The sequence below is a fragment of the Leptonychotes weddellii genome, chromosome 4 (assembly GCF_054177405.1).
Source record: "Leptonychotes weddellii isolate Sample4059 chromosome 4, ASM5417740v2, whole genome shotgun sequence".
Classification (NCBI taxonomy): Eukaryota; Metazoa; Chordata; class Mammalia; order Carnivora; family Phocidae; genus Leptonychotes; species Leptonychotes weddellii.
The window spans coordinates 79,332,197-79,343,555 of record NC_138372.1 but is presented as its reverse complement, the minus strand read 5'-3'; positions in this window follow the sequence as shown (position 1 = coordinate 79,343,555).

Genomic DNA, 11,359 nt, shown 5'->3' with positions numbered 1-11,359 from the left:
TAGGAATTCAACTTTTCAAAGCTTTGTAATAAAAACAGGAAAATTTAGAACTAAAAGTTTAACAATGACATGAATGTCTGATGCATTTCAAAAAGCAATTAACACAGGCCAGAATTTGATGGCTACCACAAACACCAGATTCCTAAATCATTTAGGTATGATATTTTCAGATCACAGCTTTCTGCTTTGATAATTATTAATTTAATGATGAGAATGTGAAGAGCCTAAAATGTTCCCGATATTTATACACCAGTAGAAGCTCTCATAGTATACTGAAGCATCGTTTTCAATTGATAAAGGAAATTTGTATATCAGGACCCATAAAATGGAGAGTGCACCAGTGGTAGGGCCTACATCACAAATCTAAAGCCAAGTCAGCCTGCACTTAATGGGAAACACCTCACCATCTAGGTAGGAAACTTAACATAGAACTAATCACAATCCTCCAACTCCGACTCAGCTTTAGCTAGCTCACCTTACAGTATAAAACAGGACCTGCTAGGGGAGCCTGGATAGCTCAGTCTTATGCCTCCACCTTCCACTGATCCCAGGATCCTGGGATGGAGCTCCTACTCCTGCTCCCTGCTGAGTGGGGAGCCTACTTCTCCCTCTACCTCTGCCCCTCCCACCCGCTTGGGCTCCCACTCCTGTGCTAGCTCTCTCTCTTTCTCTCTCAAATAAATAAAGTCGTAATAGAAAAACAAAAAATCAGAAAATAGGACCCTGCTAGCCTTACCAGGAAACTGCAACAGCTTAGCCAATCATGTCCTGTGCTTTTAGTGCTCTATAAACACCAGATCTTGCCCCAAATCTCTCCAGAGTGCCCCAGTGCTTGTGAGGCAATGTACTCCCCCCAATCCATGGATCATTTTCCCCTAAACAAAGGACATCAACTGATTACTTGGGGCGCCTGGGTGGCCCAGTCGGTTAAGCATCTGTCTTGGGCTCAGGTCATGATCTCCGGGTCGTGGGATCGAGCCCCACATCGGGATTCAGGCTCAGTAGGGAGTCTGCTTCTCTCTCTCCCTACCTCTCTCTCTCTCTCTCTGTGTCTCTCAAATAAATTAAGCTTTAAGAAAAAAACCAAACTCATTACTAAATTGTATTATTTTTGTCACTTGATACAATATACTTAAAACTCTTTGCTAGTAAAACCTGTATCGTTACTATGTTATCATGCCCACAGGGTAGGTTAAATATAGCTTTTAAAACAGCATTACAGAGACAAAACCCATCATTTGTGATATCTGTTGGGGCTCAGGGCAGCCTACCCCCAAGATATGCCACACTGGTATATCGATTATTTTGATTTAAAGTTACAATCAACAAGCAGTCAGTACAAGAAGAGCATCTTGACCCCTTGTCTCCCTGAATGCAGAAAGTAAATCTCCTGGGTGAAGGGTGCTCCCCCTCCATCAGGAGATTGAGAGAAGCCATCCTTATCACCAGAGAAGGGAATTCAGGTCCAAAGAAGCCTATATAAACAAACTTCGTTACGTTTATTAATTTACTACCCCAGCTCAAATTCTGTTTAGAATCTCTTACAAATTGAAGCTCCCAAACATAAATGTTCTTTGTCTTGTCAATTCCTCACAGATTTACACTACTTGGTCTAAAAAGTATAAAAGCTGCCTGCCTTGGTCACTTCTTAGGTCCCGTATCTATGAGACATCCATACCTGAAGAAAAAAGGATTCTTTTAGGACTTTTTTTTTTTTATTTTAAGAAACAACAGATAGATAAAAAGTTCTGGGAAGTCAGTAGAAGTTACCCTTTTGTAAAAGACATACATTTATAAGGGAAATCTCCATTTGTAAGGGTGTCTCCCTCCTTGTCCCAGGTAAGGAAAGATGTCTTTAGAATCTCTGGAAATCCGGGCGCCTGGGTGGCTCAGTCGTTAAGCATCTGCCTTCGGTTCAGGTCATGATCCCAGGGTCCTGGGATCGAGTCCCACATCGGGCTCCCTGCTCCGCGGGAAGCCTGCTTCTCCCTCTCCCACTCCCCCTGCTTGTGTTCCTGCTCTCGCTGTGTCTCTCTCTGTCAAATAAATAAATAAAATCTTAAAAAAAAAAAAAAAAGAATCTCTGGAAATCCTTACCAATGGAGAAGGCAGAGACTTAAAACTGCACAGCCTGAGTGGCTCAGTCCCTTAACTGTCTGACTCTTGGTCTCATCTTCTTTTGTCTTTAGCTGGAGATAGTATATAAGGTGATAGCTCAGGCCATTCAAGGAGTTACTCAGTTTTCCTGGATATTTCCCATGTATACAGGAGTTATACAGTTATTAAACTTCTGTTTGTTTTTCTCCTGTTAATCTTTTTATTATAGGGAGGTCTCAACCCAAAACCTAGATGGATAGAGGGAAATTTTTTCTCTCCCACAAATCCTTCTGTTATTCTTTTTTTTTTTTTTCCTGGCTTTTCTTATTTTATTCAATATACTTGGAATAATCACAAATTTAATGTATCCTTAAAAATAGGCACCACTTATTTTAGTATAATACCATTATGTAGAAAATAAACCCTTTACATATTCACACTTAGGTAAGTACATAGAGAAAAAAGCATAAAAGGATATATATTATTAAATGCAAACACTGGTAACCTGTGAGAGGCTAATGTGAGGAGAGAGCATAACATTTTACTACATATATTTCAGTAGGTTTGAATTTTTCACAACAAATATGTATTTATGAACTACTCATATGACATTTTCATATCGCCCCACAGGCCTCTGAAGCTCTGTTTATTTTTTTAAAATCTATTTTTCTCTTTCTTCTTCAAATTGGATCATTTTTATTGATCTAAGTTCAAGTTTACAGACTTTTTCTGGTTCTCAATTTTTGCACAGAAAGATAGGTCGAACGGCATAATATATACTTTATTGCTTACAGGCTGACTAATTTGCTGATACCAAATATTTTCCCTGATGTTTATTAATGGCTGCTATATTTTCAAACGGTAGGATGTTTATACCCAAGGTAAGGTTCTCATTCTGGTATCATAAGACAAAGTGACTTTTTATTTTTTTTAGCTTCATACACTTTCAGTATTGACCTCTATTTTGAGTCCTCTTTGTAGAGGCTGCTTTTAGGCAAACAGGCTTGAGCAATGGCATGTCAGAAAGCTCCCACAGCAAGACCCCCTGGCTGCATACAGACAGGCCCAACAGGCGACCCACCTCAAAATATCCATAAGCCGTAACTAACCCATGGGCTACTTACAACCAGACACAGTTACCAAAAAAGGGAGAATTCCACATGTTGCCATACCTCCTCACCTCCCCCACTTTAAAAACAGCCCCCACCCACTGCCTCCTGGCAGACAGCTCCCCTCTGCAGGCCTGTCCAACGCTCCCTTGTGGTGCATTCAATCAACTTCTATCTCCTTTTTTCCGCCTTGGATGGATCCTTTCCCCATCCGTGCCACCTGATTCCACCTGATCATAGGCCCACATCTGGGGGCCCCTATCCAATCAAAAGCGACACCACACTCTATATAATCTTTTTCTTCTTTTTTTAAGAATTGAATTACTTTACCACTTTTTTCATTTCTTCTAAAGCTACTTAAAATTTTGACAAAACCTCTGGGTGTTGGTGAGTTAGAGATACATTTTTTTTATGTCATCAGAAAGACTAGATTTTATTTTTGGTCTATGTAATTTTCAGGTAAGGAGAAAATTATGGCATTTATATTCTAGAACACTAGCTCAGTCTTGCTCATAATTCCTTCATCTAAAGATGATCTGTAATTTTTATGGTTCCCCTACTCTCTTCCTCCTCTACCCACAATGTGCGATGGTAAATTACCTGTTTAGTAGTAGCTCCTGATCTTCATGGTAATTCATCTCAACTTTATTTTTTAAGCCTGCTTTTCAGATCCCTCTCTCAGATGCTAATGTCTGTTAATCTTGTTGCATATTAAAGAATTTGTCTGGTCTTTTTCCCAAGTTCTTTGGGAGATAACCTCTACACCCTTGGAAATTTCTGAGTGATAGAAGTCTTTTTTTTTTTTTAACTCAAGACATGTTTATTCAATGAATGGATGAATGGATAAATGAATGTACACATGATTTGGGGAGTATACTCTTGCTAATGACAGTTGTATAATAATTTAGGACTTGCATAAAATAATTTCCACTTATCAATATCAAGTCCATTCCAGTTTTATCTACTAGCCTAAAAGCTATAATACTCACTGCAAACAAAACAAAAACAAACAGAAAATTCAAGATAGAAAAAAAAAAGTAGAAGCTGAGGTAAAAAAGAAAAAAATGCTAAAATAATTTAACACTATTAATCAGTTAGCTGACTCTATATTTTAAAACAGCAGAAAGCATCAGTTATAGAAAATCCTTAAGGTAGAGACACTAGCTGAGATTTAAAGTGTAGTGTTAGGCATAAAGTTTGTGGATTAGTGGACTAAATAGCAAATTATTTAGGAAGAGCCAGGTGTAGGACTTTATTGAATTAAACAGATCTGGGATTTGCTACAATTTCCACACTGTAATATTCACTTCCATTACAGGAAAGTTATTTTCACATGGAAAATTAGGAGAGGCGCCCTCATGTCTACCACAGAAAGTGTTTGATAAATAATTGGCTCTTCTCTCACTTCTTCCCTATCACTATATCAACAGGTTTACAGTTAAAAGTATAATTGCAGGCTACAGAAAGAAAGTATAAGCTAAAATGATCCACTAATCCTCTACAAGTACAACTTCTCAGGCTATTTTGATGCTGTTTCCTCTACACTACGTAAAAATCACAGTAAAAGAGGGAGACACCCATAAAGCTTATAGAAGGGAAGCAAACATGATATAAACTGAGTGATAGATGTCTTATGTCATTAGAGAGCATATGGTGGACTGGTCCACCACATCTGAGTTTATGCTAATGAGTTCACTCACGATGGTGGCAGGCCAGAAAGACCAACCACCTGTGAGCCAGGTGATATCAACCTAAACTCCTTCAGGGAGAGGAGGAGGGCTGGAGATTGGGTTCAGTCACATGACCAATGAATCAAGCAATCATATAAAGATAATGAAACTCCAATCAAAGCTCTGGACGCTGAAGCTTGGGTGGACTTCCTGGTTAGTAAACACAACAATGGCTGAGAGTGTGACTCATACTGACTTGATGGGGGCAAGAGCACAGAAATTCAGACTTCTGGACCATCCCAGACCTTTCCCATGTGTCTTTTCATTTGGCCAGTCCTGATTTATATCCTTAAAAATATAACTGTAATTGTGAATATATTAGCACTTTTCTGAGTTCTATGAGGTATTCTAGCAAATTGTTAAATCTGGAAAGGTTGTGGGAACCAATTATTATAGCCAATTTGTGGCTGGCACCTGAAGTGAGGACAATCTGTTGGGGACTCAATTTGTGTACTCTGTGCTAAATCTAGGTGATTAGAATCAGAATGGCATTGTAGTATTACAATCTGTGAACAATTTTTATAATTATTAAATTTTACCGGGAAGACATGTTACAATCCTTATGTATAAGCCTTATATTTTTTACTCACAGTTGTTACTTATGAGACTAAAATGGAAAAATGTAAAGCACATTCAATGTTTAGCATTTAATATACATTCAGTGAGTGGGAAACATTTTTATTCTTATAAGTGATTAGCAAATTTAGGGCTTGCAAGACATCAATCCCCACCTCTTTTGGAGGCATGGAAGATTGACAGTATTGACAACAACATGGCAGATTATTCTGCTCACCTATTTGCAAAAGGTTGAGCTATTCTGAATTTAGAGCTTTGAATTCATTCACGTTTTATACTCTGATCACCTGCATGCATTATAAAGTTAAATGGGAAATTAGGTAAGTATATAAAATGAGGTATTTCTCAGTTTGGTAAAGCTAATGAAATTGAAACATATAGTATTCTCACTGAAACTTTGAGTGCAGGGAAAGAATAAGGAAAACAGAAAATCATCATCAGAACACACAGTAATTATTGCCATGAACTAGATTTACCGTTGGTTGCTAAAATTAGTACGCAGAAGTTTGAGCAGAAGCAGAATGCTTGTCTCAAAGATCTATGCCTCAAAGATTTCTCCCATGAGGCATGATGACAAGATGCAAAGTGAGATTGGAAATTTGCTCCTGGAATAAAGAGGGGACACTGGTGGAAAAATTGTCGAAGTTCCAATAAATTTTGTTGTTTACTTAGGAGTATTATACCAAGGTTAATCTCCTGGTTTTGATCATTGTTCTATGACTATTTAAGATGTTAACATGAGGGGAAGCTGGATGGGGGATATGCAAAAACTCAGTATTATGATTGCAACATTATATAATTCTAAAATTATCTCATCATTTGGAGTATTTTTTAAAGGCATAGCTTATTACTAGTTGCCTTGTGCAGGGGTAAGAACATTGACTCCAAAGGACACAGGGAACTTTTTGGGATGATGAAAAATGAAGAAGTGGATTGGCCACGGTCCCTATGTATGGGTTCCTCCAACAGCCAATTATATCAGTCCCAATTGTATACATACACAACAGGGAAATGAGAAGCTGGCAGTTCTGTGGAATCTCACTATAAGATCTCACTATAAGAAGAATTTTACACAAATTCACTTTTACCCTTATCTCCATCTGTCCCCACTATAAACTGAAGAGCTATAATGTTCCAGGTATCCATGTATCAATGTCAACTCAGATCTTGTGTTCAAAATCTTTAAAATATTTGAATATTTTCCTTTCCCATATAAATTTTAGTTCATCGACTTTTTCTAGTTATGACCACAAGTGTGAAGCTCCTTTAACATCTTTCTCATCCCAATGGAAGCAGACATCATCCAGTTTTTTAACCACTAGTTGGTTAAAAATTAATCAAATGAAACATCTGCATACCAAAGGTTCCTAACTGGTCGACTACCTCAGTGTTCATTTGTTTTCACACTTTAATGGTCTCTAAATTTGCTGTCATCCTTTGGCTCCTGATTTTTCTACACATGTTCTGCTAATAAAACTTCCACATCTGGTCTATGCTCTTTCAAACTTTTGTTCTCTGATAACATCTGCCCCAGTTTACATCAGTGCATTTTTTAGTAGGGTATAATTGAAGCTTACCTATCTCATTTGGTAGTTGTATATTTCTAAAGGAGCAAGCACACTTGCTTAAGTTAATTTAAGCAGTCTCTTGGTTCTCCTTGCTGTCTTTTAAATGTCCCTTCTCCAATTCCTTACCTAGTTGGCTAAGAAGAAAGATACATAAAATGGTCTCCACAACTCAAGGAATCATTGATTATCTTTACTGCATATGAGCTATATAAGCTTAGAGAAATATTCTTATCTATTAAATGATAAAAATAGATCTCTTTAAATGATGTTATGATTTAACTATACAGTATATGACAAGTGTTGATTACATATCATATTTGATTGGCTTTAGGGCATACATTTTTCACTTTTTAAGACCTCAGAAATTAGAATTAATTTTACATGGTGTGATGTTTAAGGTTTCTGCTAGCCAGTTCACATTTGTCATTTACTTTTATGGAAAAGTATATTACTATCCTCTAGTAAAATATTAAAAATATATATCAATATATGTTTGATTCAATAATACACAGAACAAGATAGAACCAGACCTATAAATACAGAGAACTGATGGTTGCCAGAGGGGAGGAGAGTGGGGGAAGGGGCAAAATAGGTAAAGGGGAGTGGGGCTTCCAGGTATGGGATGAATAAGTCATAGGAATAAAAGGCACAACATAAGGGATATAGTCAATGATATTGTATTAGTGTTGTGTGGTGAAAGATACTTGTGGTGAGCACAGCATAATATATAGAGAAGTTGAATCACTATGCTGCACACCTGAAGTCAAAACACTCAAAAAAATTAATTAAAAAGTACAAGATGCTTGTAATAGTTGAGATTTTTTTTTATGTCTCCAAAGATATACAAGGCAAATTCGAATGGACTAAACAAAGAAAGAATTTGTTGACATTTAGAAACGGAAGTTTATATGCAGGATCATCATCAGACACAGCTTTATCTGGTAGTTCAAACGATACCAACAAGGGCCAAGGATCTCTTTATCTTTCACCTCAGCCTTCCTAGGATAGACTTACTTTTTATAATATATATGGTACCTCCCTATCCACCCCCCTCCACTACACACCATACCCAAACTAAATCGTGACTTCAAGATGTTCCCTTACTATATAAACATGATAGCAGCCAAACTGATGATTACCAGAGAGGAGGTGGGTGGGGCAATGGGTGAAATAGTTGATGGGAATTAAAGAGTACACTTATGATGAGCATTGAATAATGTACAGAATTGTTGAATTACTATATTGTACACTTGAAGCTAATATAACACTGTATGTTAACCATATTGGAATTAAAATAAAAAAATAAAAAAACAAATGATTGCAGCTCTTAAATGATCACAGCATGATACTGAGAGTAAGAGACTCAGATGCTCTTTCACAGAAATTCATAGACATTTTCACAGAATAAATGTCACCTTGTTTGTTTTTTACCCTGGTATGGCTTGCTTCCCTTCCTGGAGTCATTTATTTTGGCTAGGAAAATGGACAGTACTGATTAAGGTAAGTAGGGGTTGCTCTAGAACTAACGTTGGGCTAAATCCCACACAAAATTTAGTAAATTCATTAAGTCATTTATTTCATTCCCATTATTCTTTGAAAGCACTCTAATCGAGGTTATCAAGTACTTCTATATAACCAGTTAATTTGTAGTCAGTTAATTTATAGTCCTCATCTGATTTGAATATTCAGCATAATTCCTCAAAGTTTATTACTCTCTCTTTCTACAAATACTTGTTTACTAAATTTTCAAGACAAAACACTCTCCTAATTTTCTCCCTATCATACTTGATGCTTCTTCTCATGCTCAACGAAAGTTGGTTTTTGTTTGTTTTTGTTTTTGTTTTTTTCAGAAAAAGAAGTCACAGTGACAGCTTTTGCACATTTTTCTAAAGGACAATTGTTTGGAGAGCCTTAACGCTAGGTCTGTGATCCTCTCTGCCATCCATTTATGCTTATTCTACAGGTGGCTTCATGTGGTATCATGGCTTTAAATATTATCTCAGCACTAATGAATCCCAAGTGCACATAACCATCCCTGAACTCACTCTTGAACTACAGATTGATATAGCCAATATCTGGCATGACAAATTCACTTGGAAAATAATCATGTTTTAAACTCAATATAACAAAAATTTAATTCTATGTTTTCACCATTTAAAATGGGCTCTCATCTTCACTATTACTCCAATCAATAAATGTCATCAACATTCACTCATTTGCTCATGGGCAGAACCAAAATTCTAATTTGTAAATCCTATTGACTCTATAATCAAAATATATTCTAAATCCTACTGCAAGTCACTCCTTGCCTAGAATTCACTCTAGTCAATCAACATTTCCTTGGATGAAGTCAACTGATCTCTCCTGAAAACTCATAGAGTGTATTCTACAAAGGGTCAGAATAACCATTAAAAAGTGTGTGTCAGATGATGTCACTTTTCTGTTCCAAATCTTCCAGTGACTTCCTAATCATGTTTAGAATAAATCCAAAGTAATTACTATAGTCTACAAGCAATTATATGATGTGCACCCTTTTCTAGTATTATCCCTTATTTCCTGTGCTCTAATCATACTGAGCTCCTTGCCATTTCTTTTAAATACCCTACTTACTCCTACCATAAGGCTCTACAATTGCTGTTCTTTTTGCTTGGAAAATTTGTGCACTCCCAGAATTGAATGTTTTATAACATTCAATTTCTGCACCACCTCAGAAACGCCTTCTCTAATAGTTTTAAATAGTATCCCATTTTATGATTTTCATCACACCTATCATTGCCAGTCATTATATTGTAGAGGTATTGTTCATTTGTGTATAGACTCATTGAGTAAAACTCAGGACATGAGGGAAGGAACTTTGTCTCTTGTGTAATTCTCTATCCTCAGCACTTAAATATATGTATGCTACCTAATAGGCACCAAATACATATTAGTCAATTGAATATATGGTATTTTTTCTATATTCCAGGTTAATTTAAATGTTATTTTAAATGATTATTATGGTAACCTATAGGCAGCATACCTACCTTGTATATTTGGAATATTGTTGGAGCTTAAATAATTTTTTCCTTGTATCACTGTTGAATAAGGCAAGCATAATTATCCCCACCATTTACAGACATACAATTACAGTAATCTGATAGGAAAGGGGGAGTGAAGTTACACTTTTTGACTACTACATAAAAGTAAAGGCACAAGATACATTTCACTTAATTCTCACAATAACCATGAGAAGTTGGTATAATTATTTATAGCTAATAGAAAATTGAAAACATAATTTAATTATAGATCTTTATTTTATTTTTTAAAGATTTTATTTATTTATTTGAGAGAGAGAGAGAGCTCACGAGAGGGGGGAGCGGGAGAGGGAGAAGCAGACTCCCCTCTGAGCAGGGAACCCGATGCAGGACTCGATCCCGGGACTCCAGGATCATGACCTGAGCCAAAGGCAGTTGCTTAACCAACTGAGCCACCCAGGCGCCCTCTTTATTTTAAATTATTCTTTTTCTATCATTCCATGATTACCAGTGTAACTGAACCACTTTTATTACAGCGTATTGTCTCCTTTTAAATGTCTTTTGTAAAGGCGGAGCAAGATGGCAGAGTAGGAGACCTGGATTTCATCTCCTCTCAGGAATTCAGCTGGATAGGGATCAAACCATTCTGAACACCTACAAACTCAACAGGAGATTGAAGAAAAGAAGAGCAACAACTCTCTCATCAGAAAAGCGACCACTTTCTGGAAGGTAGGACGTGCGGAGAAGTGAACCCGAGGCGATATTCGGGAGGATAGACGGCGGGGGAGGGGCCTCCGTCGGCCGCTTCTGGCAACTGATAGAACCACGGAGCACAAAATCGGAACTTTTAAAAGTCAGCTCCGCTGAGGGACGTCACTCTGGTGGCTAAGCGGGGGGTGGAACCCTCCGGGACAGTGTGGTCTCAGGACCCTCGGGGTCACAGAAAGACCGGGGGTGCCTGAGTGTGGCAGAGCTCCCAGGTAACGGAGCAGGGAAGCCGGCTGCAGAGGCGGAGCCCAGGCGCGGGCTCTCAGCTCGGGGTTGCCATAAACCATGATCCGCGGCACAGTCGGGCCACGGCTCCTCCGGCAGGGACCCAACAAGCGGCAGATCCGGGGAGACTCACCTTCCTCCCCCGGGAGGAACCGCGCAGGAGTGCACTGCAGGGATCTGCTGGGTTTGGAGACTCCACCCGGGGTCGGGTGCCAGAGACAGAAACACGTGGTCACAGGCCGGGTGAGCACGGAGTGCAGCCAGAGTCCGGG